At 34.7% G+C, this 25311-nt stretch overlaps 1 protein-coding gene across 5 annotated transcripts in view; it reads right to left on the minus strand.

Moving 5' to 3' along the window:
- CCDC102B (coiled-coil domain containing 102B) overlaps positions 1–25311 on the minus strand; it is a 316475-nt gene that overhangs the window by 288204 nt on the left and 2960 nt on the right. The window lies entirely within an intron of this gene.

Here is a 25311-nt window from a genome sequence, read left to right on the forward strand (position 1 = left end):
CCACCACATTCAAGACACAGAACAGTTCCCACACCCAAGAATCCCTTGGGTTACTGTTTATAACCTCTCCCACCCACACACCCCTGTCTGTTCACACCCCAGTCACCGGTCCCTGGAAACCACTCAATTGCTCTCCACTTCTAAAATTTTATTTCCTAAATGTTATAAAAATGGAAAGAACACTACTTAACCTTTGGATATGGGTTTATTCACTTGTTTTTAATCAGCATAATAACCTGCAACATCATACTAGCTGTCATGCATATAAATAGTATGCTTTTTAGTGGATTTTTATGTTTGGACTTTTTATTAAATTTCTGAGGAATATTCCATGGTATGTAGGTACCACAGTTTCTTTAGCCAACTAAACTACTGAAGGACATCAGAGCACAGTTTATGGTTTGAGGCTGTTACAAATAAAACAGCCAGATTGTTTTCCAATCAAAGTGTTCATACCTAAATATTTCATTTTCTTTGGAATTAGTCAAATTACATTGAGTCTTTAATTCTGCCCCTGCATGGTTGATGTTAGTATACAGAAATGTCATTTTGTGTTTGTTGTGAAATCTCACTGAACTCATTAAATATAGGAGTTTCATTTTCTTTTGTTTTCTGTTTTTGTCAACTCCTTGGGGTTTTCTGTTTAGACAGTCATATCATTTGCAAACATGCAGACTGTTCTTTCTTCCTTTTATGTTTTTTCCATCCTTTTATATTCACTAATGCCTTTTATTTTTCTTGCCTTATTGTAGCGGCTAGAACTACAGGTACAATGTTTAATAAGAGTGGTGAAAGCAGATTTTTTTTTTCTTTTAGCAAAAACTCCTTCTTCCTGTTAACCTGTAATCTGCTTTCTGTCTCTGAGAATTTGCTATATCTAGTCATCTCTTAAAAGTGATATCATACAATTTTTATACTTACATATCTCACTTGTTCGCTGAGCATAATGTTTACAAGCTGTCTCATGACTTCACTTTTTCTTACGGCCGAATAATATTCTGTTGTGTGTATGTACCACCTGCTGTTCATCCTCTCATCTGTTGATGCATATTTGAGCTGTTTACAGCTTTTGGCTACTGCGAATAATGCTGCTTTAAGCATTCGCGTACAAATACCAGTTTGTGACCCTGTTTTCTCTTTCTCCTGTCTTTGGGTTTATATTTAGAAGTGGGATTGTGGCATCAAATGGTAATTCTCTATGTAAATTTTTTAGGAATATCCACATTGTGTTCCACGGTGACCGCACCATTTACATTCCCACCAGGACTGTCCTAGAGTTATAACTCCTCCACGTCTTCTCCAACACCTTTTTTCAAAAAAAAGAATACCCTTCCTTGTGATTGTGAAGTGTTATCTCCTGATTGTTTTAACTTGCATTTCCCTAATGACTAATTATTTTGAGCACCTGTTCATGGGTTTGTTTGGCAATTTATGGATCTTCTTTGGAGAAATGTCTAGTCAAGTCCTTTGCCCATTTTTTCTAATTGGGTTGTCTGTCTTTTTGTTGTTGAATTGTAGGATTTCTTTATATATTTTGGATATTAAACCCTATAAAAACCTTATTGGTTTGAAATAGGTATGATCAAAAATATGATCATTAGGTACAGCGACAGAAGAACAGAAAATTACTGTCTTCAGTGTTTCAGAAACAAAACCCAATACATTGTCTTTGCAACTTGCAGTGAATTTATAATTATTTCAAAATAAAAAGTTAAAAAGCAACCTAATCACAAACTGTCATTATTATTGAGATCATATCTTACTAACAATTAGTAAATATGCAATATCCTAAGTACCAGACATAAACAATAGGAAGAAAATATCTATACATCAAAGCCTTCCAAGTAGTTCTTCATTCAATGGTTACTACATGGATTGTAAGATTCAAAGTAGATCCCATTGAGAAATAAGACCCAAGTTTTTCTCTAAATGCATCAGTGAAAGTATAAATGAGAAACTTACTGTTCAGATTATAAAATGACACCTTTCCCAAGTCACAGTCCAGAAAAAAATGCCTATCTATCTGGATTTTATTTTATCCATAGCAGCACTGGTGCAAGACCAGAGTGAGATTTGTCAACATCCACCTTTTAGGGATGGTGATGTAATAGCATTCTCGGGGAAAAAGTCTTTTTACTGACACCTCAGCCCATTTCTCATTGCCTGTTACTTCTACCTACCAATAATATCTGCCATAAACAAATCCCTGAGGACTGAAGACAAATGGCAAAAAAAATGTAAAATTCTCAAGATTGGAAGGTGAGTTTGGATTCATCTTTCCTAATATCATGCTTTTTCTGTCTTCTGAGATAACGATTTTGGGGCAAGCACTTTCACTATTTACTGTCAAATTTACCCCAAATTTGTTGACCATTTTCCGTAGGTTAGGTTGATTGGTCTTCAAGAGAACTGATACTTTTTTTTTTAATTCATATGAAAAGACTGGTGTGTTTAGGTTTTCATACTTGGTGTAGATACTTTAAGTATCTGTCAGTAACTTCAGTTCCCACTGCACACACTTTCTTATATCACTCAGTTGACTTTTTAGTTGTTAAGTAAGTATGTTCTACAATTTGACTTTGTTTTCACTTAGTTTGTTTTCACAACAGCATCTACCAGGACGAGCTGACCCAGCGCTCTGTTTCATTGGTTGGGTTTCTTCTTGCTTTTTCTTGTGTTGTTTATTCTGGCACTAGCTCTTCATGTCCTGGTCAGTGCTGGGGAGGCTGGGAGTGCAGCTTCCCAGAGGGCCAAAACTGAGGCCAGCTTCCACATGGCTCCCTCAGGCTTCCCTAGACAAACCTCCATCCTCACCCTCTGCCAGCCTTGGCCCCGGCAGCTGCCAGGCTGATCAACGGGGCTGCTCAGGCACTGTGCTTTCACTGACAAACGCTGAACTCTCTGCAGCATCTTGCTTCCTCGGGCACTCCTGCAGTTATTCCAAATGTCCATTCTAGTTCCAGAGTTACCACATAGTTAGTCCAGTCACTTTTTCCAAATGTGTTTTTATTTTTTTTTTTAGTGGAAGAAGTAATTTGTAAAACTTCCTACTCCGTGGTTCTGCTCCTGCATTTCTCTGGGAACCGGCATTCTTGCCATGTTCCTGATATTAAACAAGAAGGCCTTCAGTCTTCTGACATTAGCTAAGTATGAAGCTAGCTGTAAGATATTCTAGAGGCTTTTTATCAAGTTGAGGATGTTCCCTTCCATTCCTATTCTATTGTTATTAGAGATTTGATTGTAACTGGAAATGTAAATTGTCCTGCAGCAATGCTTTTAACAACTTAAAAATGTGCAGAGTCACTTTTCTTATTTCTCCAGTGAAGAAAACAATCCATAATTACAGAAGATTTGAAACTGCTATTCCCTGTAGAATATTTAACTCATTGCATATGATCTTCCTCTCTAGTTTTACACAGTCATGTAGGCATGCGAAGTTCTATATTTTTATTCTAATCAAATACTTTATTGAAAAGTACTTTTTACATTTAAAATGGAAGATATTGTTTCTCTTTGGCAAAATAAAACTAAAAATACAGATTTTTTTCTTTGCCATTTTTGAATACCAATTGCAACAGTATGAGAAAGCTTTTTATTCAAACAGCACTTAAGTTCAATAGTTATTTTGAACATAAAGTGGCATTAAAATCTTAAAAGTTCTTCAGTTTAATTCATCAAACTCAATTTCATTTAACTTGGTTTTTAAATGCCTATTAATATATTTTGTCATATTTTCCTTTCTTCTTACAAAAAAATTATGTAAAACATATGATAGATTAACTGAACTGTTTGGCATCTTACCATGAAATTTGGAGAGAAAACAAGGAGAAAGAGTGAGAAAAATAATCTTGCATTTTCCTAAGCATTTTATAATATATTAATTTATGTATTACTCATCACAATCGAAAGATGTATATCTGATACAATTCATTTCCATCTCTTTATTTTCTGTCTATTTTGAGTGTAGTGAGTGTGTGTATATATACTACAAAGACATAATTTATTCAGATGAGCAAAAGTCTATTTTACTTATTATTATTATAAATTATTTTGTTACTCAATTGCAATTTCTCAGAGTCTTTGCTCTCCAGAAAAAAAATATACCAAACATCTATAAGGGCACTTTACTCTGACTATTCTGTACTATTAAAATGATGAACTATGCACATTTCATTTTCATTTCTCTGTCAATTTTTTCCTCAATGAAATCTATTTCAGGAATGTGATTTAAATACCATAGATTTTAAATTATTTATTCCAAACCAAAATAGGGAAAAACATTTACACATGTAATATTCCAGTTTGAAGCAACAAAAATTCCATAGTTGTTGGAAAATGCCACAGCAGTTATGCATTATTTCAAATGAAATCTGATTTCATAGTTGTGTAAGTTTCAAGCCCAAAGTGATACTTGACCTAGCACCTTTGGTGAAACTTCTACATTCATATCCCAAATAGAAGAATGTAAATCTTAAAACCTATTAATGATTGTTTCTTCAGGGAATTTCACAATTATTTCTGAATATTTTATTTTCCCTGCCATTACATTAAATATGTTATCCTTAACTCAAATACTGTATTTTGTGATCTTAAACTGTAAAATAGCTTGTGTAATTTACCAATAAAAATACTACTTATCTTTCCTAGAAAACTTTTTAAAAAGCACTAAGCAACATATTGAATGTATTATTAAGCTGCTAGTATTTGGCATGATTTCATGTTGCATGAACTAGCTCCTCAGACAGAATGAAATTTAGTATTTTTCATCATTGAGAAGAACTTTGAGGATATAAGATTTGTTTTCTCTTTTTGGCATTCAGATATTGGATTTGAGTCCAATTTTTTAGAGAATAGATTGTAATAGTGTCTCTCAACACAGTTAAGCTAAAGTAAAGAAAGAAAAAGTTTATGAAATACAACATCCTATAAAACACAAACTTTAATATCTTTGTGAACAGTAAAAATGGTATGAAAAAGACTGAATTTAAGACAAGCAGCAGGTACTTATTTTAGGCATCACTAGTGTGAACACAGTAACACTTATTATCAGTGTTTTCCTTTTTTGAGTTAAATATGCAGTCTTTCTATCAGATATTCATGCAATTTTAAGGACATTAACTTGCTTCTGGATAGTCACACCTTTTAGTGTGGGACATCCACTACAAAACAGAGAAGTGAACCAAATTGGATAGCCATTTATCTTCATGTACAACATTCTAACCATATGAACTAGATGTCAGTTCAAATTAAGGAAAAAAATTAATTGATCTATCTATTTGTAACTATTGACCTCCTCATGGAAGCTTCCATAATCCTCACTTAGGTCAGGCCCCTGCTGTGACCTCAGAACACTGATACCCGAACTTCAAAAAGTTTTATCAGAGCCTGTGTCATGTTTTATAATTACTTGATTACTGTCTATCTCCCCCTCTGCCTATGCTGTTGTTTTAGTGTGAGTAAGGACCATGTCTAATTCTGCCCATTCATGTTTAACTATGGGAAAGCTCAAATTGTAAAGATAATAATGCTCCTTAAATCAACCTACAGATTCAATGTAATCCCAGTCAAAACTTCAGAAAGTTTATTTTGTGAAAATTATCAAGTTGATTCTAACATACATTTGAGAATGCCAAAAGTCAAAAGCAGATAAGACCATCTTAAAGAAGAACCATGTTGGAGGAATGACACTGCATATGAAAACAATGGAAGGTTACAGTAATTCAGATGGAAGGCAATGGCACTAGGAGAAACACTAGACCAGTGGAAGAGAAAAGAGAGTCCAAATACAGACCCATTCTTCTCTGGTCATCTTATTTGTGACAATGCAGTAGAAGAAAAGTGGTTTTCATCAAATTCGCTAGCTTAGTCATATGTCCACGTGGAACTGATACATCACGCCACATAAAACAAGCAATTCCAAATAGAGTGTTGACCTAAAAGTGAGAGACAAAACAATAAAGGTTTTTTGCAATAAGCAAAGATTTCCTAGATGGGATACCACACATTAACCACAAAGTAAAATATTTGTAAATCGGACTTCATTAAAATTAAGACTTACTGTTCAGGAGAAGATATTATAAAGAGAATAAAATGCAAGCCATAGCACAAGAGAAGATATTAGCCATATTTATATCAACTGGGGATTCAAATCAAGAATGTATAAAGTATTATTACAAATTCAAAAGGAAATATTTGACCTCATCTAAAAAAAAAAATGTGCTGCAGACTTGAAAAGGTGTTACCTGAAAGATGTGATTCCCATGGTCAAGAAACATGTGGAATGTTCAACATTATTAGTCACTAATGAATTGTGAATTAGAACCACAATGTGAAACCACTATCCATAGGAATTATTATGGCAGTATTACTTCTAACAGCCCAAAACTGAAAGTACCCATTGTCCATAAACTAAATAATGGATAATTAAATTTGGCTGTGGTCATAGGATGGAATACTATGCAGCAGTAAAGATGAACTATAGCGACAGATGGATGAATATCACAAACATAGCGCTAAGTGAAAGAAGCTGGCTGCCACAAAACAATGCATTCTGTATACCATTTACAACAGATTCTGGAGGCAAAGCTGATATAACAGTGGTTGTTTCTTAGCAGAGTGGTAATGACTAGAAGAAGGCATGAGATGCTAACAAAGTTCTCATATTTGATCCACGTGGTAGCCACATGGATGTGCTCAGTTTTTAAAAAATCATTGAGCTGTATGTTTACAATTTGTTTACTTCACATGAAGCCAGCAAGGTAGAGTCTCATCATTTTGGAAATCAGAAAGCAGCCAATTTCCTTGTATTGACTTTTTGAAGTCTACACCTGTCTAGATTTCAAGCCGGCAAGAAACTTCCAGATTAGGCAGGAGACTAGATATGATAAACAAAATATTGTCACAATGTAGTAATGTGTACTCTAATAGAGGTACAGAATGTATAGGCAACACAGGAGATGAAAAATATTCCTCAGCTTGTTGTGTAAGGGGAAAGTCTTAAAGAGTGAGTTAAAACTTTTCAGTCCTGTAAGGTGGTAAGAGCAGATTCTGGGATCCATGAAGTTCACGGACCTCAGCAAATTGTAGATCAATTAGTTCTATTTGAAAGGAGATATGTTCGTCCCAAAGATAAGAACTTTCTCGAACTCAATGGAATCTCAATTAATTGTAGTGAAATAGTGTAGTGTCTTACAAAGGGCAGAAGTTACAAAAATTTTGTTATCTCAGTGTGTACATTCCAGTAAAAGGAATGATGACATTAGTATTTATAATATATAATAAAAATTAACGCTTGTTTTTCTAGTCATCTCTATAGTACAAAAGAGCTTACCGTGATATACTAGTCGATTAATGTTTTTATCTACCACCAGATTAAGTGTTCTCTATATTTGCTTGCCTTATGAAATTATGCTCTTAAAAAAGTATGTTCTGATTATCAGAATCCCATTATCAAATATACATCTGCTTGATGGAAATGAATGAATGAATCTCATAAAATAAATGATTTGCAAAGACTTTTCAAGCCTCATGACTGAATGATCAGTTATCCTATCATTCCCCTACATGTAAATGAACACGCACACGCACTTCGCATGCACACACACACACACACACCTCTGAACATTTGCTTGGCAGCAACTCCATTCTTGCATTTTATAAATGCAAGAAAGATGTTCAGATATCTTCTTGCATTTATAAAAATTTTAATTTAAGTAGACCAACTAGGTTTTTTGAGCTTCTTTCAAAATAATAAGCATTAACAAACCAGAGATAATTGGACTTAGAAACCAAAAAAGAAACAAAAAAAGCAAATTCCTCAATTTTCTTTGATTATATTACCATTAGCAAAAAGTCAGGACACATGAAAACTCAATCAAGACAACTGCTTCGCCATTTGGAATGCTAAAATTCAAATGGGAATTGAAAATAAAGCAAAGACATTTTGGAAGACGTCTAAGTTCTAATGTTGATTTCTGCTTGCTCATTATGTTTATGAATGCCAAATCTACTTTTAAATTTCTAACCATTTTTGGCAACAAAAATTCTGACCTCAGAATCCCAATTCTTCCATCGAGTACTGTTACATAAAATTTGGAAAACAGACCCAAATTCAAATTTATGTTATACTTTAAGATAATCCATATCCTTACAAATCAAAAGAGTTCATACATAAGTAATCCTAAATAAATTAAACATTTCATCCAAGAAATTATAACCTGAAATTCGAAATAGAAAAACTCTTGTAACATTGTATAACAGCATGTTTTTCCTACTAGTAAAAGAATTTGAAAATATCAGAACTTTTTTCCTAAGCAGAAAAGGAATAAGCCCTAGAGCACCTTAGGACCCCTCTGGATTCACAATAACTCCCAGTTTTCTTTCTCCCATTGTGTAGAATAACAAAGCAGGCAAGAGTTTCTTAATAAACATAACAGCAGTTAGCTTGAAGACAAAACACGGGCTCGCTCTTTTTCTATACATTACAAGAAGACACCTGGGTCTTTTCTTATCTAATACACTTTCAGCCATTTTTACTGATTTAAAAACAGTTAATAGATCTTCAAGAGAAAATATCTGCCAGCTCTTTTCTTTCTCCAGAAGGTATGAAGGAAATAGGCAGAAGGGCATAATGAAAAGAGACTATTTAAATTCTGACCAGGTATAAGACATAGGAGAAGTTATTTAATTTTGCCCAGATTCAGTTTTAACAATAAAATTAGAGTACTAAAATCTACCTCATAAGTTTTCTGTGAGAATGCAATGCCATAATTTTATAAAAATTCAGGCACAATGTACACATTATTCAATGAATGGTAGCTATTATTTCATGATTCTTTTTACTACAAGATATCCCCTTTCTATACATCATACACTGTGGCAGAAATGAAAATGCCAAACAAAAAGCCAATGTTCACACATTTCCTATTGCTAACGCAAAATCTTCAGTGAAGGTAAAGGATAATATCCTAAGAATTAGCTCTTGGAACAATTTATTCTATTTTCTACCTCTCTTAATGAAAGTAAAATATAGGCAAAAATAAAATCATGAAAATAAGATTAATAAAATGTAGAAAGTGAAGCACTTAAAAATAAAATGAAGAACAGGATAGTGGAATGTAAACAAGCCCACTTCAAATTATCTAAGGTCATGGGAAAAATGAGATGACAAATTGAAGAAAACAACTCAGACTGATTTTTCCTTGCTGCCTGTCCAACTAGAATGTGCATTCCACAGAGCCCATACAAATAGAGGCAAGTTGCTGTATTATCTGCTTCGGTCCAGTCATTAACTCTTAGCTTGCATTTATAGTACATGAGGTAGACAGTCTAGATTAAAAGACTTAAATCTGGTACCTATAAAAAGATGGTACCAAAATTATTTGAAAACCAAAACAGAGTTCAACTGGTGTTTGTGTGCTGGGGAGGGGGTTGGACTGGGGGTGGAGAATGACCAGTAATGTAAGAAATAACGGATTTACAATGTGCTTCCTGTCACGGTTTGTTCCTCCTTCATCTGGGATCCCATGCACTGAATAATTACTTTTTTTGAACTTATGACACTGAGAATAACTTTATTATCATCCTTTCTTCCACTACCTTTGAGCTTTTCAGGGACAGAGCTTGAGGCTTTTGTCCTCTCAATGACCGGAACATAGAAGATGCTCAATTAATGACTCTAGTGAGAATTAAAACTACAATTCAGTTAAAAAAGAGCTTATAGATGTCAAAATGAATTGTATGCTGTTACATATATGGATGGACACTGGAATGTAATAAGTGAATCTTATTTCAGCAATTTGGAATTCTCAGGCTTGTTGGAGATAAAAAGTATCCTTTGGGTATATCAGAGTAGGTGTGTGTATTTGTGAGTAGGTGTGTGTATTTGTGAGTAGGTGTGTGTATTTGTGAAAAGCAAAGGAATGCAGGAAAGATGACAGAAGAGCAACTAGAAATGACATCACTAATATCCCCAAACTGGTGATCAAAGGAATTTTAGATTCTTATGATTCAAAACATTCAAGCCAGTATAAGAAAAAAGTACATTTAGAATGATATAATTATATAAATCAGCATGAAATATTATCACTTCCTTTTTCAATACAGAGAAGCTAAGAATTGCTGTCATTACTTACGCAAAAAAAATTACATTCTCTGTTAATTAATAACTTGTGAAAATCTTTTAGTGACAGTCTTAACAGAGATATAGGTCAGTATTAAAAGAATAATTATTTTAATGTTTCTGTTAAATTAGGTTGCCTCATTAAAGCTACTATTTGGCCTTTCAATCTACAAATACATTGTAAGATATTTTTTTTCTTTTCCTCTTCCTTTCATTTCAAGCAAAGTATTCAGGAGAACATACCCATTGCCATTATGTAACTTTCACACACTTCTTGAACTCTATGTTTTTCTAAATTCAGGTGAGCTTATTGACATTATTTTTAAACAAGTGAGTAGATATGTTGGTCCCCACAAGACCTGTTCAAGTCCTAACCCTGGTGCTGTGAGTTTCAACTCATTTTTAAATAGGATTTCAAAGATCCTATAACGAAGAAGCCAAGTTGAATCACATGGGCCTTAATCAGATATGGCTGAAGTCTTTATAAGGAGTGGAAATTTGGACAAGGAATTAGAAGCCACAGGAGGGGACAGAAGGCGACAGCTGGCCAGTGACATCGGCAAGCCACCAGCAGAATGCTACAGATTTTGAAGACAGTACAGCCTACTAAAGCCTTGATTGTGGACTTCTAGCCTCCAAAACTGTAAGATAATAAATTCCTGTGTTTGAGCCAACTAGTTAGTGGTATTTGCCATAGCAACCCTGCCAAACTACAACACGATTCCAGTGTGTGATTCTTGCCTACATAATTACTTGCTCTGTCTTTAAACAAATTTAATAAATTACAAGAAATGTTTAAATACGGAAGATTGTTACTTTTTCATCGCTGTTCATTTTTTCTTTGAAAATAATATGATTATACCTGATACAATAGGGGGAAAAAAGCCCTCAGGTAATATCGGAATATAACTGGCTGCTGACTAAAGAAATGACACACTTCTCCAGTTCGAAGTTCCACGATTATGTTTCTAAGAAGGAAGGCGTATTAATTACCAGAGTTGTCTCCATATTGTATTTTGATGAAACTTGCAGATTTCTATTTGAGTAGCTGATTTATTGTAAGACATGTTCTAAATTAAATACACATTTCTTGCCAACCAGTGCTCAAAGTGTGTTACCAAAAGAAAAAGTCTAGGGGGAAAAGTTAACTGCCAGAAAGAATTTGCAAAGCCAGAAAATTCCTCCCCCTAAAAAAGGACAGCAAGAATGTATTTCACTCCTTTCCTAGGAATTGGAGTGGAGAAAATCCTCTTTGGCTTTCTAAAAGAGAGACATGAATTTAGCTGCTTCAAAAAGTTTGGGGGACACTTTACGCATTTCATTCTAAAGATTAACCCAAGTTTCCCTACATTTTTCAATATTAGTAAAAGGTGCCATCATCCTCTCAATTTGTGTGAGTCAGGAGCTTAGGAAACCTCCCTCAGCAGTCATTCCTCATCATCTTCCACACCCCATCAGTTAGCAAGTCCTGTTCATTTTACTTACTAAAAAGTTTACTTTCGTCCATCTCGGCCACCTTAACCCTCATCCTATCCTCTTACTCCCAGGCTATAGTAACAGATTTCCACCTGTTCTCTCTTTCAATCCGTTCTCCACTCAAAAACTGGAGAGACACTTTTTTTTTTTTTTAATTTTTTGCTATTCATGTAGCTTATTCCATCTTTCCTTAGACCCCTTCAATTGTTTTCCATGATTTTGGGCAGAAAGTTCAAAGTCCCTGTCATGGCAAAATGACCCTCACCCAGCCCTGCCTTCTTCCCCAAGCTTGCTTCTTGGCCAGTCTTCTTTTCCTTTCCATTTCAGCGTCTCCACTGTTTTCTCTGGTTATCCAACTTTTCATTCTCACTAAACTTTTCACTTAGTCTTGGGTTACCACAGTAATTCAACTTCATTTGGGTATCACTCTTTGATTCCTATTTATTAATTCTGCAAAAGGAATATTTCTTCCAAGAAAATGTAGAAGTAACGGCTAGAACTAAAACATGTATGTTCAGATTTTAAAAATAGAAAATCCTTAAATATATATCAGGGTCATGATTTCTCTTTCTTCCTCTTTGTGTTTTGTTTCCTCTTAATTTACTCAAAACATCAACCTACACTATTAGTACTTTATATCTAAAATATATAACTTTTGCAATACTTACTTGAATACTAACCCATAGAGTGGGTATCCAAGTTAAATATTGTGTTCTTAAAATGTGTTTCTATAATGTAAACTGAACCCCAAATGAGAGTTATTTACTACTTCTTTATAACTGTCATAATCCATAATCAGATTTTACATGCAAAGCAGAGTTTTGATCTTCTGGGTATACTCATTTTGAGTTAGAAAATACAGCAGAATGTTTCCAGTGCTAACAGTTTGCCATCTGTATTGTATGTTTTCAAAAGTGACCCACCACTCTTCCTTATTCCTACTATGTGGCTTTTTGAATGAAAGGACACTGGTGATAAACCACAACTTACAGACCACCATGCTTTCTTCACCCATGGTCTGCCTAAGTAGATTAATTAACCTTTTCTTAAATGCCTTTTTTCTTCCAATAAACTCCCTTCCTCCAGAGTACCCCGTGATCTAATCTAATACCTTTTCTTAATTCTCAGGAATTTTGTTAACGATAATCCCAACCCATCTACCAAACCAAACTTCATGCTTCAAACTTTTTGGTAAAACTCCAATTAAAATATACTTGCCGCAGATATTCTGTGAAGCATGGGCTCGGCATCCTCAAACTGGCAAAACTATTCCTGCTAGTTTAATTGGCTAGGATGATAGGTTTAATGATTAACCTCTCTTCTCTTATCTGAGATGCAACATAATGCTTGTCATGAGAGCCTGTTAGCTGCTTCTCCAGAATCCACCCTCCCAGCCAGGTGCACCCACGCCCTCTTCTCTCTTCCCTGGATCATAAGAGTGCCTCCTGACATATCTGTCTGCTCCTGCTCCTGCCATACGGCAGCCAGCGTGAGCCTTTTTGAAGGACAGTCAGACCCTGTCATTTCTTTCCTCTGAATCCCCTGGTAGCTCTCCATTTCACTCAGGGTAAGAGTCGAAATCCATACAACTGCCATTAAGTCTCTAAATAATGTCCCCAGTAGTCCCCAGTCTCCCACTGCTCCCCTTGTCTTGTTCCAATCACCACTCTCTCCCTTGCTCCTTCTACAGCAGCTCCCACTGGCCTCCTGGCTGTGCTTCAAACTTTCGGGCAAGCTTCCAGCTTCCAGCATTTGTATAAGTAGTTCTCTCTTCCTGTATAGTTCTGTTTCCAAAGAGCTACATAGTTTACCGTCTCCTCCTTCTCCAAGTTTTGATTAAATGTCATCTTCAAACCAAGGCTTCTCATGATTATTCTGCTTAAAATCGCAACCACCCCCACAGCCATACTCCCCAATCCTCCCTCTCCTAATCTACCTTCCCCCGCTACATTTTAAAAAATCCTTCCAACATATTTTATTTACCAAATGCATTTATGGTGTTCATCCATCTCCCCTCACTAAAATGTAAGCTCCATGAGATCAAAACCTATATGTTCACTGTGGTTTCCCAAACCTGTAAAACATTCCATTTTAGGTGTGTAGCAAATACTTATTGAATGATTTCACGTTCCAATTAAAATAATTTTATGTTAACTCAGAATTCTTGATTTACTAGGAAGTAGTCTAAAAGAATGAATTCATTTAAAGGTGTCATAACAAGCAATTACAGTTTTTTTTTCAAATTTGGTATACTGGAAAGTAAAAAAGCGGACAACTGCTGCAATCATCAACTTTATTATTTCATATGAAGAAAATGCAAACGCTTATTATTCATAATTGAATTCATACATTGAACGATTATCTCTCAAAAATATTTCAGCATGTGAACAAAAGTAGTATATCTGTGCAATTTCATTTCTATCCTACCTAATTCTCCTCCCAACATATCTGTTCATAAATCATGCTTCAAAATCCACAAGGCTGAAATGAAATGATGTAACTATTTTTGTAATAAATATTCATTGCATTCTTATGCCACAGAAATAATATATGAAACTGTGGCAAATGAAGCACATGGTTCATACTTATCACAAAAAAGAGAGGAAAAAAGAAACAAGAAACAAACGCAATGAGTAGAAAATAGCACCTAGTAAGAGTCTCAAAGTAAATGAAACAAATTGATGGAATTGAAAGAGAAGCAAATCCAGAATATAATCAGTATAATTATACTTACCCCTAATTGCAAGACCCATACCGAGAAAGCAACTAAGCATTGCTGAGAGAAGTTGAGAACCTAAAAGAGATCATACCATGTTCATGGGTGGAAGATAAATATTAAGTTGTTAATCATCCTCAAATTTCCATTTAGATGCTTTGCAATCTTAGTCGAAATTCTAGAATAACTTTTTCTAGAGACTGCCAAGTTAACTTTAAAATTTATATGAAAATGGAAAAGATTTAGAATCACCAAAAGAATTGTGAAGAAGGATGAAGTTAGCGGACTTAGAATACCTGATTTACTCTGGAGCCACAATAATGAAGAGAGGGCTGTATCAGCATAAAGATATACCTACAGCTAAAAGAACAAAATAGACGGTCCAGAAATAAACTTGCACATATAGGATATATTCATTTTTGACAGAGATGCCATAGTAAAAGGAGAAAGAATAATCTTTTCAACAAACGTGCTGAAAGAGTTCAATATCCAAATTAAAAAAAAAAAAAAAGAATGTCAATTCTGACCTAACACTATATTCAAAATAAGTCAAAAAGGATCATAGACCTAAATGTAAGAGCTAAAACTATACAACTTCTATTTTTAAAAATGAGAAAATCTTCGTAAACTTGGATAAGACAAAGATTTTTTAAGTAAGATCTACAAGGCATGAAGCACAAAAGAAATAAGTAATATGCTGGAATTGAAATTTAAAACCTCTCCTCAAAAGATGTTGCTAAGAGATTGAAAAAGCAAATCATCAATTAAGGGAAAATATTGGCAAAACATGTATCTGATAAGGAATTTGTATCCATGATTCGTAAAGAACTCTTCCAAAGTAAAAATAAGACCCAATGTTTTAAAAAGGCAAATGGTTGAAAAAAATATATAGATAAATAAATAAATAGGCAAATGTTTGACCAGACACAAAAATATAAACAATAAGTTCATTTAAACTACATAAAATTTCGTCAAGATTTCATTTAACAGGTTTTATCTGGTAATTATGTTGTACATTTACAAATTTGTTTCCCCCTGAAAAAATTGAATTAGGCTTTTTCTGGGATTTTTGTCATTTTAAATGCATCAGTTTACATTCATCTATAGGGAAAGAATCACTTATAATTGATACAAATTACAGATTAAACAGAATGGGCAATGACCATTTAAATTTTGAGCTTCAATTGTACAGGTTCATGTGACTTTAACACCCTAAAGCTCCTCTTTCCAACTTTGTGTTGCCACAAAATTCTAAGATAACCGAGTTTCAAAGGACTTCATTGTTACATGAAATACACAATATGAGATAGGAACACAGTAAAAATTTAAATTTAATTAATGGAATATATATTTCTGTATTAAGTAGATTATAATATATAAATATTTAAGCAGAGCAAAATAAAAACTTTTAAAAATGTACAATTATTTTATGGCAAGCTATGAACTTTTATTTTATATATGCTTAGATTTTATTAAGAAAATAGAATTAATATCATGTATAACCTTTTCCAGATACTAATTTTCTAAAGTATTCCTTATCACTGGTAAAGAACTTTAAAATGATTTTAATGTCTCCATTTCTATTTGAGAGTACATTATCATTTATTATTTCTAGAGTACATTATTTTTACATTCTTAACATAATACTCAACTGCATAAATGAAGTATTATTATAATACATAAGCTGGTTCTGTAACGGTAATCACATATAACCACAATTTCTAAGTGATAATAGAGATCAGAAGAAGTGAAAGGAAACTTCTGAAATAAATGCTTCAGTGCACAATTAAATTTTTGTCACAAAATGTATTTCTGAAAATTTAACACTTTTCCTTAAGTAGAATAGATAATAGTTGGCATGATAGCATAATCTGGACTTCGGATTGTTTCTAAAATAAAATTATTCAGGGCGGGCCACGGTGGCTCAGCAGGCAAGGACGCTTGCCTGCCATGCCAGAGGACCCAGGTTCAATTCCCGGTGTCTGCCCATGTAAAAAATAAAAAATAAAAAAATAAAAATAAATAAAATTATTCAAGTATGTTTTCTCATTAAAATACTGATCCTAATGGAACCATAAAAATTGATCTGAATTTATAAAACCCTAATTATGATTGACAACTTTTGCAATCTCTTTATTTGTCAACAATAGTCCTTAACAATGAAAGATTAAGCACTGATTTTGTAATGAAAAAATTCTAGCACCACAAGTACATTTCTTCTTGTACAGAGATTTATTTCATTCAATATCAGTAGTAGAACCATATATTTACTTCTAACAGCATTAAATTAAAAGGCATCTACATTTCGTGACTGAATCATTCTCCCATTCAAGTGACCGTGCTTGAGTGTATTAAGTTCAAACTCGGTCTAGGATATGTCTTTTCCAGCTAACTTGGCAGGTCAGCCTCTCTCCCTGGCTGTGAGAATTAGATCGCTGCCCTCATACTTTGAGCCACCACTGCTCCTGCCTTCCTAAAAGCTTCCTGCCCTTCAATCTGTTCATCACATTGCCAATTCCTTCGAAAACCCCTTCTTTCTTAAAATCTCTCCTGCCTGCCTGAATTGCACCCTAAGTGCAAGAATAGCCTGCATTAGGAACATTCAAAAGCAATACTGATTAAGGCATGGTAATAATAATAATAGAGATTTTATTTTCTGAGTTGTTAAGACAGATTGGGAGAAAATTCCCCTTGATTTTTTTCTAATAACATCTCAGAATTCAAAAAGCAATTTCATTTGGTTGTTTTCTTGTAGTTTTATTGTAATCAGATATAAGCCATGTGCATAATTACATCTAACAGGGTTTACCCGCCCACTGAGTATGTTTCTGCAAATGATTATTCATTGTATCAAAGTTCTTTATTGAGGCTTTCAGATAACTTCCTTGGCTTAAAAAAAATAGATAAAACTAAGAATCAAAATCCATGCAAAAAACCACAACTTTATAAAACAGCTGCTCACTACCTCTTTCCAAATGTTTGGTCCTATTAGGGCTTGGTATGTTTGCTTTTTGATCTTTTAACCAGCAACCCTTGGACATATGCACTCTATTCAAAGACGAATACTCTCTTCAAATTCCTCTCTAAGTTTGATCAAAAAATCATCATACTATTCACAATACACATAATTTAAAAAGAAATGGCAAATATAGTAATGTTATTATTTTTAAGTACCTATATTTATTTCAATTTGTCATTAATTCTATGTAATCCAGTTTAGAATTTTGAAAAACATTTCAACAACTCATGTGAAACAAAGACAAAATAAAAAAACACCCAGAAAAGGCATAGAAACAATGTATTTTGATGGCCATTTTATTAACAACATACACATATACAATAAAGTCTATTTTCACATTTTGTTAAAGCAAAATAGGGATAAACATTTCTTAGCTTTTGGACCTTGAATGTATTGAAGTATTCATTTAGCAAATATTTATTCAATTTCTATTATATGCCAGGCACTGTTCTAGGGTAGAGATGCATCAATGAATAAAATAAAATTTAAATGCCTGCCCCCTAGGAACTTACAGTGTGATTACCTGTGAAATCTAACACACTAAAATTCAAGCATGTATGAAAAAAAAGTTTTCCAAAAAATCATTTGTGATAAATTATCTCGATGTTTTAAACATGTTTAAACATTTTAAAATGGTTTCTCATGTTACAAAGAATCAAAAAATTATTTTGAGTATATTGAAAGAACTCGAAATAATAATTGTATAAACTATGACATAAATTTTAACTAACCCTATCTCTCTGGAGTTTGTTGCACTTTTATGATTAATCTTCCAAAGATAAATATTTACACGAATTCAACTCTTCTTTTATGAAAAATAAAAGAGACTCAAGGCTGAGAATAAGCTGAACTTTCTAAAAGTTCTCAAAGTATTTCAAACAGAAAAGCCAGCTGCCTCCACCCATCCATGGCAAAGGGTTCTAAACACAGTACTGCAGGAGCTCAACCAAGTCCTTGAATTCTCCAAATTATTACAAGTCAGATTTAGTCCTTGAATCATGTCTTTATGAATGTGACTATAAAGGTTGCTGAGAAAATAAAATTATCGGTGAATATGGACCTTCCCACATTTCATTATTATGTTTCTTCTTAAAATACAGGTTTAATCTCGTTTGAAATCACAAGCCTACCTACCTATGAATAGGAATAGCATAAATTGCAGAAAATATATTGTACCTCTTAAAACAGGAATGGAAAAATATAAAAGGCACATGTAAAATTGATTCAAGATTTATTTAAACTATAGTCGTTACTATAAATATATTAAATCAATTATTTTTCTTTTGCTAAGGCACATTTCAATGCCCCCCAAAAAACCTTAAAGGAGTATAGAAAAAGTAAAGTAAAGAAGGAGCAATAAAAATGTTTTGATTTTTAAAAGTATGTTTGGCAAAATTCCTGGTTCTGTCTGGCAGAAGTTTGCTGTCAATACCTCAGAATAAGGTTATTACTGATCCTATTATTTACAGGCATATTCTCGGATAATGAATTCTAGTGATAATCAAAATACACATCAAAGGGTCTGTGCCTGCCATTCAAACATCAACGAATGTGTATTTCCATTATGATCACATAATGCAGAAGAAGCATTGCTGCAATAGTCACACAAAAATATAATGTGCTTCATTCAAAAACATTAGGGAAGTCTGCCTGGCAGTCCAACAAAGCTTTAAAGAAATCTTCAAATACATTTGAAGATATTTAGACAACATGGGCTTTTTGAAAACAATGATTATTAATATTAAAAGTATATGTAATTGACATGCGAGTGGGTTTTTAAAATGTGATGCACTCACACGATGGAATACTACTCAGCTGAAAAAGGAATGAAGTTAGGGGGGCCACGGTGGCTCAGCAGGCAAGAATGCTCACCTGCCATGCCAGAGGACCTGGGTTCGGTTCCCGGTGCCTGCCCATGTGAAAAAAAAAGAGGAATGAAGTAGTACATGCTAAAACATGAATGAACCTTGAGAGCCTGAAAGAGCTATCATATGATTCTGCTTGTACAAAATATTGAAAATAAGCAAATTAATAGGGACAGAAAGTAAAGTAGAGGTTACCAAATATTGGGGAAGTTAGGGGATGAGGAGTTATTGCTTTAGAAGTTTCTATTTGGTGTCTTGAAAAAGTCTTGGTCCTAAATAGTATGATGGTAGAACACATTGTGAATATAATTAATACCAGTGAGGTATACATTTAAAAGTGGCTAAAATAGAAAATTACATGTCATAAATGTTACAATTTAAATAATTAATAGATGATAATACTATGTTCAGCGAATGAAAGTGGAAATAAGTAGGCACCAAGTCTTAGTCAGATTAACAACCAAGCAGCTCTCTCTGGGTTTGGATACAACTAAAGGTTTTAAAGGAGTAATTGAGCAAAGCATATTAATATATCAAACGATGCAAACCAAATTTAACCAAAAATTCATAGCTTGTGTAAAGCTGACCTCATAGATTCTTACCACATTTTGACTTTAATGCATCATGTCATTTTAAATATAAAAGAAATGTGAACCTTTGAAATTCAAGATTTCTCATTTTAAAAAGTTAAGACAGGAGTGGGTTTGTTTATCTTGCTGATCTGAAATCTGAGACAACCATTTTACCTAAAAACCCTGATCCTGCCCCAACTATCTCTCTGAAGTTTTTCTTTCTATGTAATAGTGATGATAAATATAAAAGCATATGTAATTGTTATATTATAAACCAAAATCTAAGAAAAATCCATTAATTCATGTTTCTTAAACAATATTATCTATTATAATGTAATTTTATATTCATCTAAAATGTTTGTAAAATAATAAACATCTAGAAAATCTCAGACCTAAACATTTTTAGATGTAAAAAATTCCATGTCTAGAACCTCTCCCTGCCTGAGCATTATTTTCTCTAAGACCAGTCTATAAGGCTAGTCAAAACACCATGAAAGCAGAGATAAGGTAAGTGAATGAAATCACTCACAAAATTTTACAGGTTGGTATAGGAAGGGGTCTTGAAATGATTCTAGTAAAACCAATTATGTTACTTAATTGAGTAGATAGAGGAGGGGTAGGATACATTTTCAGGGACAAAAACTTAAGTTAATGTCCAAAATATTCTCATATACATTGTCCTTACAATATTTCTCAACTCTCAGTTCCTTGATCTCCTTATCCAATTCCAATAAGCCATTTCCATAACTGGCATTCTTTCCGCATCGCAATGTTAAGAATCTCTCTCTAATTACCTCCTCAAATGTCCCAAAATTCTGTTCTTTGACCCAACTGGGACCTCCAGTCAGTGGATTTTATTGCCTTTCTCTGTCCCTCATCAACATCACATCTCCACTGGCCTCCCTGTTCTGCATTCCATTAACTCACACTCTCAGGTAGCATGACATTCTCTCCCTTTATATTAATGGTCTAGAAAATGCCAATTCTGGTTACTTCCAACTATCTTCTTGCTCCACATCTGCACCTGTGCTCCCAACTGTACTTATAGAATAATACTCCCCTTGCCAGGCAGTAGTTCTTCAAATTGTTGACCCCAAACCTCAGACAGGCCTTCAAGACTGTCAAGGCAACTCAGCCCTACTTCCCTGATCAATCACTATCCCATCCTCCTGAATGAATCCACGTGTTTTCTGTCTTCTAACTTCCCAGACCTTCCTCAATTTCTCCATCCATTTCACTGAGAAAAGAGAAGTAATCAGAGGACAACGGCTGGGTCTACCCCACCCATCAGCCTCATGGTCATCCATGTCCTCTGACTCTTACCCTGGAGGTACATTCCTGGCCCTATAGACAAACCTTCCCTTTGCAGGAAATGCAAGAATTTGCCACTTGCAAAAATGCTTGAATTCTGCCACTGAGTCACCATTGCACTGCCCCATAAAGGGTCTTGATTTTTATCCACTGACCATCTCATTTTTCTGCTATCTTCTACAGCAAAAATCTTCAAAAGATCTTTCACTCATCCCATTCTCTCTTGAACTTTTTGTATCAATATTCTGCCCTGGCTTTACACAAAAAGAATCCACAACTTCTACACTGCCAAATGTAATTAATGGGTTATTCAACCCTATTCTGGTCGACTAATCAGTAGCATTTTATACAATTGGTATAGTGAATTAATAATGTCCCCCCCCCCCCCCCACAAAATTCAAGTCTTCCCAGAACCGGGGAATATGACCTTATTTGCAATTAGGGTCTTTGCAGATATAATCAAGTGATGATGAGATTATTTGGATTAGGGTGGGCCCTAAATCCAATATGATTGGAGTCCTTATGAGAAGAGGAAATTTGGACACAGGGACACATGTAGACACACAGGGAAAAGAATAAGAGATGAGAGAGGCAGAGATTGGAGAGAGGCACGGAGCAGATTCTCTCAGAGCCTCCAGAAGAAAACATATCTGCTGGCACCTTAATTTCAGACTTCTAGCCTCCAGAACTGAAAGAGAATAAATTTCGTTTGCTTTAGAGCAGGCAGCAATGTTGTGGTAACCTGTTACAGCAGGTCTAAGAAACAAATACAACTGGTCATTCCTTCTTTGCAGAATCACTCTTGTACTTGGCTTCTAAGAGACACCTCTCTCAGGGTGCTTATCCTATCTCACTAATTGCTCCCTCTCATCTGCTTGGATGGCTCTGCTTCCTCTCCCTACCTCTAACTTGGAAGTGCTTTAAATTCAGAAGAAATCTTCAGCCCTCTTCTCTTCCCCAATAGTATTCATTCTCAGTGAACTCATCCAGTCCTTTACCTTCAAGGCCATCTAATTGCTGATGTTTTCCAAAATTATACCTCTAGCCTGAGATCTCCTTTCAGCTCCAGACTGTTATATTCAGTTCTCACTGGCATCTCAAACTTTACATGTTCAAAAACAACTTCTTATGCTTCTTCCCCTCCTCCCTATCTAAACCTGCTCCTCCCAGAGTCTTCCCGATTGCTATGGTTTTTTCAGCTGGTCTTCCTGCTTCCACCTTTTCTATACACCAACATAATTTCCACAACACTGTTTGAGTAATCCTTTTAAAAGCCAATTTGTATTATATCACATCTAGGATCAAAATGACTTATAAGGCTCCCCATCAGACTCAGAAGTATGGCTGTGGTTGATAAGGTTTTAATGATTTGGAGGCAGGCTAGTTTTCCAAACTCTTCTCCAGAATCCAAAATTTCTGGACCCAAGGTTCATATATTTGGGTCTTCTTTAGGTAAACTATTATCTTGAAACCTAAACCAGATTAATTGCACAGCAAACCTTTCTCTCCTTACAGCTTTCAGTCTTGCTCACTCTTCATGAGCAGCTATCTGCCCATCCCTTGAAAACACAAGAAGCCCTCTCCCAATTTGAGACTTTAGCACTTATTGCTTCCTTTGCCAATGACACACTTCTCCAGGATTCATGGATACAGGCTTTACTTCATGTACCCTAATTGAGGGGAGCCCCTGATTGTATCAAAAGGATACCTGCTCTCTCTTCCCTCTTGGCCTCCCTTTCCTTTCTTCTTAGTTCTTATCACTACTTAGCACACGAGTATATAGAGTCTGGGAGTCCTATTGCTTTACCAGCTGGAATATATGCTTAAAAAAGAGCAAGGGCACTTTAATTTTGTTCATATCTGTTCTCATTGCTCAAACAGTGTCTGAAACATGGTGGGCATTTGTTGCTGAATGCACAAAATCTAAAAGAAAACAATAGCACAACTACTCTTTCTCTTTCAAATACAAATGTTACAAATTCTGCTACATTCTTAGTTGAATAAATCAGACTTCTTTAAAGAAGGGACTTTTGAAAATTGTTGGCACACTTTTTACCCTAAAAATCAGTTTTGATTGAGGTTCATTTCTATTTTAATTACTGTTAGGGATTTTATCCTTGAGATAGTAAATACATATAGTTACAACGAATACCTAAATCTACAAAAGACAAACATCTACGTTTGTTTGGCCACAGATATTTTTGTAACTGTGGAAAACAGATGGGAGATTAGAGAGAAAAAGGCATTCAAATCCTTTCCATAAGAGAATCAGGTCCTGTCATGATTCAAGAAGTTGTGCATTCCTTTTTGTACAAGTTGTACTTCTGATATTAGGTGCTGACAGATATCTAGGTTCATGGGATTCTCATTAATTTAGATACATAAACACCCTATTCAATCAGAGGGGATCTCATAGCCACAGAGTGATCAGTGGCCGCCTGCCTCGAGTGAATGAATACCTTAATGCAAAATGGGAGCAGGCTTTGTTTCTGTCCAGGCTTTGGCACTGGCCCACTCCCAGACACCTTGGGCAGTCCTGCACTAACTGCCTGAATCGTGAGAGAACTCCCATCATTCTGTACTATTAGGCCAAGTTTCCCATCATGATAGCACCCTCTTTGATAGGGGATTCACTGAAGTCCCACATCCAATGTTCAGAAGCCCGCATGTAGATTCCTCTTGCATGAACATCTGCAGATACCATATATATCATGACGTAATTGCCGTAACATTTTCCATCCACACTACCATAAGTACCATAGCTTAAACTCTGGTGTCAATAATAATAATAATAGAATGTAGAAACCTAGGCAGCATCAGAAAATCATATTGGAGCAATCTAATCGTTTGGCTTGTGCCTGACATTGGCTGGACCCACACGAAGATTCTGAACTACTAGAGAAGTGGATCTGACTGAGGAAACGCTGGGATTACTCTGGCTCCTAACTTGGACCAGGTTTAAAGCTGTTGCTGATAGATCCTCCCCGGGCTACGTGAGCCTTCAGTGGACATGCACTTCTCCCTCTCCTCTCCTGAGCCCCCGAGAACGATCACTCCCCCAAACGCTAATCATTTTCACTTTTCATTTGTGAATCACGTTTTCATTTCACCCAGAAGATGAGCAAACAGAGGGTAGGAATCCTTCAATATGTGGAGAATAATAAGACCGTCTGATATTTTACAGCCATCATGAATTCAACTTTGAAACAATGTCTTTACAACCCAAAATCCACTAAGGGAGGAAATGAAGGACTATATGAGAAACCTTCAGAACTACCTCCACATTAAAAACTAGTCTGAAGTTGCTAAAGGATCTTCATTGAAATATCACCACTTTACCTCATGTTATTTTTCTAGATGCATCTTAGAAACACATTCCTGAGTCAGCAACTGAAAGACACATTGCTATTTTTTTTCGAATCCTCAACTCAATAAATTAAAAGCAGACTCTATGATACCATGGATTAGTTCTACAATTAGCACATGTTTTTTACTCAATACTAAGGACAGCTCTGTCTTTGGCTAAAAAAAAAAAATAGAAATACTTCTATAAGAAGTTTAAAATCAAATATCTTTACCTCTTTATAAGGTACAAACTGAAACACTGAAATGCAAGACACCTCACCCACCCTTAAAAAACTATACATAACAGCAATTGTTTGTAAATACTACTGAATATAAATCAGTTCAGGCGATATTTAAGTATATAATAATATTAATAATTCTCTGCTAAACTCCAATGAAATAGGATTGAGCACAAACCACCTTCTCTCTGCTGAGTCACTTTTCTCCAGTGCAACCTGTAGGTTTCATCTTGATAAGCAATAGTCTCACACTCACACTTACTGTTAAGCATCTATAAATACCCAGGGCACTGAGGATTGGGCATTGCTTATAAAAAATGTCCTCTGTGATATATAGTCCAGAGCTATTTAATTATAATAGAATGCCATAAGGTCAGTGACAAACGTATTTAAAACAACAAACATATTTATCCTTTTAGTAATGATAACTTTAAAAGGGTGAATGTTTGCATCTCAATTATCCTCATCTGTTTGCATGTGTTTCATAAATGAATTCCTCCAGTGAAGGCTAATTAACTTACAGAAGGCGTTTAAATAATAGATAGCAGGTTTTATACATGATGGCATTGAAATCCTTTATATATATATGTATTATATACATTTATATATATATATACACACACACAGATGAACACACAAATACACATG

Source organism: Tamandua tetradactyla, chromosome 18, assembly GCF_023851605.1.
Source record: "Tamandua tetradactyla isolate mTamTet1 chromosome 18, mTamTet1.pri, whole genome shotgun sequence".
NCBI lineage: Eukaryota > Metazoa > Chordata > Mammalia > Pilosa > Myrmecophagidae > Tamandua > Tamandua tetradactyla.